Source organism: Gadus macrocephalus, chromosome 11, assembly GCF_031168955.1.
Source record: "Gadus macrocephalus chromosome 11, ASM3116895v1".
Taxonomy (NCBI): Eukaryota; Metazoa; Chordata; class Actinopteri; order Gadiformes; family Gadidae; genus Gadus; species Gadus macrocephalus.
In genome coordinates, this window is record NC_082392.1 from 5,765,585 (window position 1) to 5,773,562 (window position 7,978).

General features: G+C 46.9%; 1 protein-coding gene across 1 annotated transcript in view; it reads left to right on the top strand.

Moving 5' to 3' along the window:
* The first annotated feature begins 6,187 nt into the window (after positions 1-6,187).
* has2 (hyaluronan synthase 2) overlaps positions 6,188-7,978 on the top strand; it is a 16,103-nt gene continuing 14,312 nt past the window's right edge. The window contains exon 1 of the mRNA XM_060065173.1: positions 6,188-6,952. The gene's annotated coding sequence lies outside the window, so the exon portion shown is untranslated. The remainder of the gene's footprint in view (positions 6,953-7,978) is intronic.

Genomic DNA, 7,978 nt, shown 5'->3' on the forward strand with positions numbered 1-7,978 from the left:
TGTGTGTGTGTGTGTGTGTGTGTGTGTGTGTGTGTGTGTGTGTGTGTGTGTGTGTGTGTGTGTGTGTGTGTGTGTGTGTGTGTGTGTGTGTGTGTATGTGTGTGTGTGTGTGTGTTGGTGTAGGTGTGTGTGTGTGTGTGTGTGTGTGTGTGTGTGTGTGTGTGTGTGTGTGTGTGTGTGTATGTGTGTGTGTGAGTTGGATTAAAATATTTAACAAATCAACACATGTATCAATAAAAAGTACAAAGCATACAATTTGTTAACACTCACATTATGTTTATGTACTAGCATTCTCTCTTGCCCAACATGCCATTTCTAAGCTCATACTTCAAATCTCAGGCAACGTTTGGGCTGACGTATGTATGATATCAGAGAAGGGCACGTCTAAATCGTGTGCCTGATCGTTGTTTACAATATGCACTCCATTACCCTCTCTGTTTAAACAGCAGCGTATTTTCATAGAGTATAGAGTCAGCTACAGTGGGCGCTTTTAGTCTATTATACAGAGATGCAAGCGTTCATGATAATGACAAGACAATCATCTGGTTGCCATTTTTATCTAATGGTTTCAGACTTAGAGGAGGCAGAGGTTTTCTCTTACCTACAACGGTTTGATTGCTCTAGCATGGAGGCCACCACGGATGTTAGACACACACACACACACACACACACACACACACACACACACACACACACACACACACACACACACACACACACACACACACACACACACACACACACACACACACACACACGCACACACACACAAACATGCTGAATCCATCTTTGCCCTTGCCATCCGGAACAGGTTTAGTAGTACCTTTGGTATTATCATATACATGTTGGGCAGCAAGATGTGCTCTGCATAATTCCCTTAAATTGACGGATAGTGTAATGAAAGACACTCTATAAAGATCACCCTCTGGGCTTAGAGCATTCCCTACTTCAAAGAGGCCACAGACAGCACAAAAAAAACACTTGGCAGGGTTCGCTATCATTCTGCACACACACAAACATAGGTACATCCAGCCCGCCAGGATGTGAGGCAACGTTTGTGCGCGCAGCCATCCATAGACACACTGTTGTTAACAACAGTGTGTCACCGTGGATGAAGCCCTGCCTGCTCAGAATCACACACCTGTGAGTGGTCATCCTTTACCTTCCACTAAACCATGTGTTTCCGCAACAGAAGTGTCTGACACTGCTTCTCTGATCACCAACAAGTGGTTCGAAGGGGGGGCCAGGCTAGGGGGTTCATCAGTAGGTGTGGAGCCAGGTGTGGCTCGTCACTCATGACAGTTAAGAGACTGTTTGGTGTGGTTTGCTCCCTCTCTTGCAGTGGGGCTTGGTCCTGGACAGGCGATTTTGAAAGTTTGGTTTTCTAGGCTCTCCTCTTTAAGCCAATCCTTGGTTCCGATGATAGCCATTTAAGCTACAGTGGCACCCAATTTGGGGCTATGTAAGAACAAATCACATAATCCCCACTGTGCCTGCCTCTTGGGGGTCTCCGGGAGGTGAAGCGAGCCAGGCCACATCGCGGGGCCAACAGACGGAGGAGATTACCATCCTACAGAGTTTGAGGCAGAGACCCCCAGCAGACCAGTAGAATCTGTTGGAACCCCCTCGCCCGTCCAGCCGCTTCGGATCACCCAGTTGGGGGAGTCCACCGGCCGACGATACAGAGGCCTTCGTGGGCAGAATATCATCGAGGCAACAGCTTTGGCGTGGTGTCGGCGGAAGACAAGGTTGACGGTTGTCCCCGCCTCCCCTTCATGACAGGCGAAAGACTGCGAGGGACGTCCGAAGGGCCGCCACAGCAGAGCATCACAAGGGCAGGTCCAGGGGGACTCTGCCCGGAGGAAGTCAGACGCCAACTTTCAATCTCACAGCCGCCCCAGATCCACCACTGCACTCGTTTCGCCCAGGCGCTAGATCCCCAGGGGGTTGTTGGAGATGGAGTGGAGAAGGCTGTCCAGGAACAGCGCCGGAGGCGACCTCCACCAACCGCACCCGACCAGTGACGTGTTCCAATATCCACACTTCCATGAGTACACTTAAACAAAGTACACTATCCGTACTCACTAAGTGCGCTCATTTTCAGATGTCAGTGTTGTTCCAAATGGAGTACTCCGTGGTGCACTAACCGGAAATTCCGATCACGACTGCCGCCGCGGCTCCTCCCCCGCAATAAACATCCCGCTTTGAACGGTGAACTCTTTACGCCTAGCAGCTATAAAAAGCTATAAAAGCTATAAAAACTACAAAATGACTCTATTAATGCAAGCTATGTGGAAAATGCGCCGACTTTGGCTCAGCCTGGCTCCGCCCTCTTCCGCTACATAGCTAAGATGGCTGCCGTTGAGTACGGGGAGTGTACATCAATCCACACTTCGCGATTTGACCGTTTTGAGTACACCATCCGGGTCCTTTCAGGACACTTATTTTCGCCCGATCTGAATTGGAACGCCCTACGTACTCAAACTAAGGCTAGTAAGTACGGATAGTATGGATATTGGAACACGGCACAGTTCCAGCTCCACCTCCCCGGTAGCCTGGAGGACGCCACTACATGTGCCTGCCCTTGTGAGGAAGAGGAGCTCCGGGATTACCACGCCCGCTACGATTGAGGTGCATCCCAGCCTCGAAGAGGGAGCCCAACACATTTCCCAAACGCGTCTTCGGATCATAGTTCTAACCCCTGTTTCTCTCTCCTTTCCCCAGGGCCCAGATTCTGTCGATGCTCCCTCAGATCTGCAGGGTCCTGAGTCCTGGCCATCTTCGGAGGGAATGCCCGCCAACGAGGCGGGTCAGGTGGACCAGATGACAAACATAGAATACCCGTACGTATTTTGAGCGCCAGGCTCTCCTTGAGCCAGGCCGCTCACAACCCATACCTCATCTAACCTGGATTGACCCAGGGCTTTGACTTTATTGTTGATCGCAAAATAGATTAGCTCATGGAGGCATACACGGCTATTCTGAACACAAGGGGTTTCCACGGTGACAATGGAAATCCGCTGGTTTGGACGCAGGCTTGCTTTGGTGGAGAGGAGGACCATCTGGAGGGAGGCTCTCCCAAAGATTCTTGGGCCTGGTTCTTCCACCCTCTGATGACTGGTGGGTAAACGGCGCCCCTTCCTTGCAGAAGTCCCCCATACTTTTTGGGTTCTGGGGCACCGATCACCATCAAGTGAGTCATGACACTGAGACAGGGGAGGAGAATGCAATCGGTGGTTCCATCAGTAAACGGTTTTCCAGGCAGAGCACCCTAACCCCACGGCCGGGCCCTTTAGTTGGCACCCTCGCTGAAACGGATCATGGACATCCCTAAAAGTGCTGTTGGGCCCAGTCCCAATAAGAGGGCTCCCCTTCGAAGTCATCGCTTTGTGCTAGCCCTAGCGGATTATGCAACACGATATCCCATCCATTTGTTCAATAAATCCTTCTTCAACATCGGCCAAATTCATTTGTTTGTTATGGTGATGAATTATACTGTTTTCCCTCTGCACATTTGGATGCTTGATGATCCCAATCTGGAATTTTAATCTAACAATTTAATTCAGTGACCTAAGGGGGGCTCATTAGTATCTATTTAATAAACTCGGATAAATAATAACCTTGTGAACTGGGATAATAATTGAATATGGTGATTTACGCATAAACCCACGATGCATAGTGCTTTTCATGGGATTTCTTACTTATTATTTCTTATCGTTTTTCACAATTTGGTGTGCATAGAGAAAAAAATACCCAATTTTCTGGCTAAGATCCCCCTAGCCATCCCAGGTATTTTAAACTACTCTTTGATTCCCTAAGAAGCTGCGCTCTATAGTGAAGGATAGACTCATGGTCTCATATGCTGTCTAAATTCTGAGATACAGTGATATTATTGGTCTATAATACATCAAGCACGTATGTTTCCCAAGAGCATGTCGTCGAATCCTTAACACAGAGGGGGGTTGGTGTAAAATCATCAAATCGTTTTATATCCAAAGGAGGATTGGCGAGACAAGAACAAGTGACTTCCCACCAATACACTTTCTGCCGCTATATCCGTCAGCGCCTGTTGAAGAGAAGGGTCGTACATTCACACTCGTAAAGCAGTCACACAGACAGGGAAAACCCAGTAAAACGCTATATTTATTGGTGACTGCGGTGAAAAGTGCCCCATGTTAACATTCGTCCCTGTGACATAAAGGGAAAGAAATTGAGAAAAATTAAACGGACAGAGGGAAACACTGTTGTTGTCACAGTTTTACAGATTAACCAAATAGTAAAAACCAAACCACATGTTCAGCGCCATCTCTGGCTCTGGTTCTCTTCCTCCCAATTGGCGCCAGGTGATGAAAATTGCTGTAGATTGGTGCCCCCATGAATTGGTGTTGGGTAAATTGGAGCGTTTCTGTCACTGATCCCCCATTCATTCACAAAGTTTTGAAAAGTCAGAAACAAAAGGGTTGGCTTAATTTGGCTCCAATCAAATGGTTATGAATGCAAGTGGCCGTGCATCAAATTAGTTTTTTCCCCCCCATGACAGCCCTGAAGCCCGTGCAGTGACGGCCTTTATAGCTCTCCCTCCTTGTGTCATAACTGCAGAAGGACGACTAGCTGCTGATAGCCGTGAGAGTTCTGGAGAACAATCGAGGAGGTTAGATAATGCAGGATTCATCAATCATGTGATTACATTAATTAGATAAATGATTTAGCCTACAGGGAGCCAATGGCGTTTGACGCTCTGGTTATGCAACAACGGTGTTGGGCTGCTGACCGTGTGTTCAACTGTTGTTGCCCAATAGTCTTGTTCTGATCCAGCTCCCCTTTTGTGGACATTGAGCCCTCGATGGACCGTCATCGGGATGATATAAGTCTCACTTTTCCCTTAGAATCCTCCCAGGATTTCAAATAAACTAAAATGGACACAGAGACATAAGGGGGGGGGGGGGGGGGGGGGGAGAGGGGAGGCAACGAGTAATGTGCGGCCCTCATGACAATCAGGTCCCTGACTGTGGCTGGCTGGCGCTGCGTTCAGTGGACCCACCGGAGCTTGGAAGCCATGTGTTTTCACAGCAATATGCATAAGCAATCGCAGCCTCTCGGGGTTTGGCTTTGCTGTGGCGTTGCAATTCATCAGCTCGCTGAATGCATGTGCTCACAAAACCTCACAATGTTTTGCAAACGATAATGGAGAAGGGAGGTGGGGGGGGGGGGGATGTTTGTTTGTAGAACGTCCTGGTCTTTGGTCCATAGGGCAACATCATGTTCGTTATAATAAGGGCAAAATATTGCCTGTGGAGAATTGTTTTATCTTTTCCTAGAAGATTTTTCTTTGTTTGTTTATTTGGTATACTGTGGCTGTTAACAAATTCCCTGACAGCTTCGTTTGCGCCTACCTGTTTGTTTTGCATCTGAAGTATGTCAGTAAGACATGTTGGCCTGAGATGAGGTTCTAAATTATGTGGCGCAACCTGCTGGCCAAATACAGTAACCGCGTCAAAGCGAATGAATTGGATGGTCATTCATATCATATTAAACGCAAAGACCTATATGTCATTCAAACGAACAATTGGGTTGTGAGGGCTTCGTTTTATTTTCATTTTATTCATTTATATTTGCATCGGTACACAAATTCTACGATTTGAGAGGGAATACTGAAAGAGCTCAGCATTTTAGCTGAGACTGGCAGCTAGAACCGCCAATCATTTGGCTTACATTATTTTGCTCTGCAATTTTAAATAGCGTCTTATTCCTGACTCTAGCAGTCTGTATTAAATCGGGAGAGTAGACTATGCCATGGACCAACTCTGCATCAGCCTATTCTCTCTCTCTCTCTCTCTCTCTCTCTCTCTCTCTCTCTCTCTCTCTCTCTCTCTCTCTCTCTCTCTCTCTCTCTCTCTCTCTCTCTCTCTCTCTCTCTCTCTCTCTCTCTCTCTCTCTCTCTCTCTCTCTCTGACACATAAAACCACACACACACACACACACACACACACACACACACACACACACACACACACACACACACACACACACACACACACACACACACACACACGCACGCACGCACACACGCACACACACACACAAACAGAAACACGTGCACAAACACACAAGCGTACGCAAACGCACACGCACACACTTTGCTCCTCCTCATCCCGAGCCCCTTCCCCCCTATTAAAACAACTCCAATCTGTTCCTGCCGGGCAAAACGGCTCAGGAGCCAAAGGAACCGTAAACGAGGCTGTACACAGTCCAGTCGTCTGGAAGGAATTAGACAGCTGAAACTAACAGCGTTGTAGAGAAGTGGCGAGAGCTTTTGACCACTTACTTCCCTGCTCCCTAACCTGTAACCTGGACGCTGTCGGGGAAACGAGACCTGCGTACACCCCCTTTAAGGCCAACATTTGAAACACAATTGACTTAAACAGTCAACGTTTTGTAACTTTTTTTTTTTCTCATGTGAATGACAATGCCAAAGTTGTCTGCTGCGCTGTTTCTCTGAGTTAATGTGTGTGTCAATTTTCCTCTTTTTGAGTCATGTATTCCTTGTCTCAGGGCGGGAAATTTAAACGTTCTGCTTTATTATGTATAGGGTAGTTATGTATTTATTTATTTGATACGAATCAAGCCAACAAAAGTTTACCCACCGGGATGTCTTGCGTGTGTGCTTCTAAAAAGCACGCAGCTCACCACTCGCAGAATGACAAGCTGAGCAGCGAAGAAGATCCATCCCTGAACGTGTTCATTCATTCCCACGTGAAGAGAAGCAGCCTGTACCGCTCGTTTCTTCCTTGATGTGTGCCATTCTCAGAGGATTCATGAGACGCACGAAAAAAGAACTTTCCTGTGAAACTTTGCTGAGAACTTTTCAGCCTGTCGAGGGCTTTCAGGAGACGCCGGAGGTGACTGGATCCTTCTCCGGGACGGGGGCGCAGGACCACACAGCTGTTCCAAGGTAGGATGATGCTGCTACTGCTGGGGAACCGGCGACCCTTTGGAGATTTGCACGATTTAATGCGTAAAACAGACCGTTCAGAGGAACGAGTGCCACTATAATGAAAAACGCTTCAGTCTCAGACTACTCTTGGTAATGTCATCAAAATTAAAAGTTAAAATCTCAAAGAAAATCTCAAAAATGTATTTGTCTCTAGATAATTGTATCCACAATTAAGTTTTTCGATTAACTTGGTTTGACTATTCAAGTATTTGAGATGCACTTCTGTGTGGATTGCTAAAAAAGAGAACAACGCAACAGGGTGTGATGCTTGGAGTTGTAGAGAGAGCCAGAAGTCATGAGTCACGTTTGGGTTTGGTCCCCGTGCGTAAAAGTTGGAATAGCGCAGAGCTCTGCGCGTCTAACAGACCCGCGCGCTCTTTTCCCATTCCTGGCCGGTGAGAAAATAATCACATAAGCTATTTTGTTTGGCCATACGCAGTTCTGTCTTTTTTGAGCTTATATTAAAAAAATGTACGTTAAACGAACTTGAATTCTGTCAAAAGCATGCTCGTGGTTCATTATTTTGAATCTCCAGTGCCTCCTCTGAGACACTCGCATGAACCAATGCATAGACGTCACAGGCTATACGTCATTTGAAGGGGAGTCTGGGCCAACGAGAAGTCTGGGATCGGACAACTCCTTTCATTTTAGATAGCACTCAATAGGAGAGCGCTAATGGATGCCTAGACCTTTAATAATGAAATCCTGTTCAGACGCACTGCAAAGAACCAGATGCCTAACCTATGAAAAAATGTTTGAATACAATTAACAAAGTAATACGATGCAATATAAATAAGACACATACTCGACTACAGTAGGCCTACACTTCTCGACGACAGTATATATAACACTTCTTCTAAAAGGCTTTTGGTAGGTGTTACCTTGAGGAGTGACAGTCTAGGGTAGCTTTTGTTTTGAAACAGCTTTTTCTCTCTTTCCTTCTCTCTCCTCTCTCTCTCTCTCTCTCTCTCTCTCTCTCTCTCT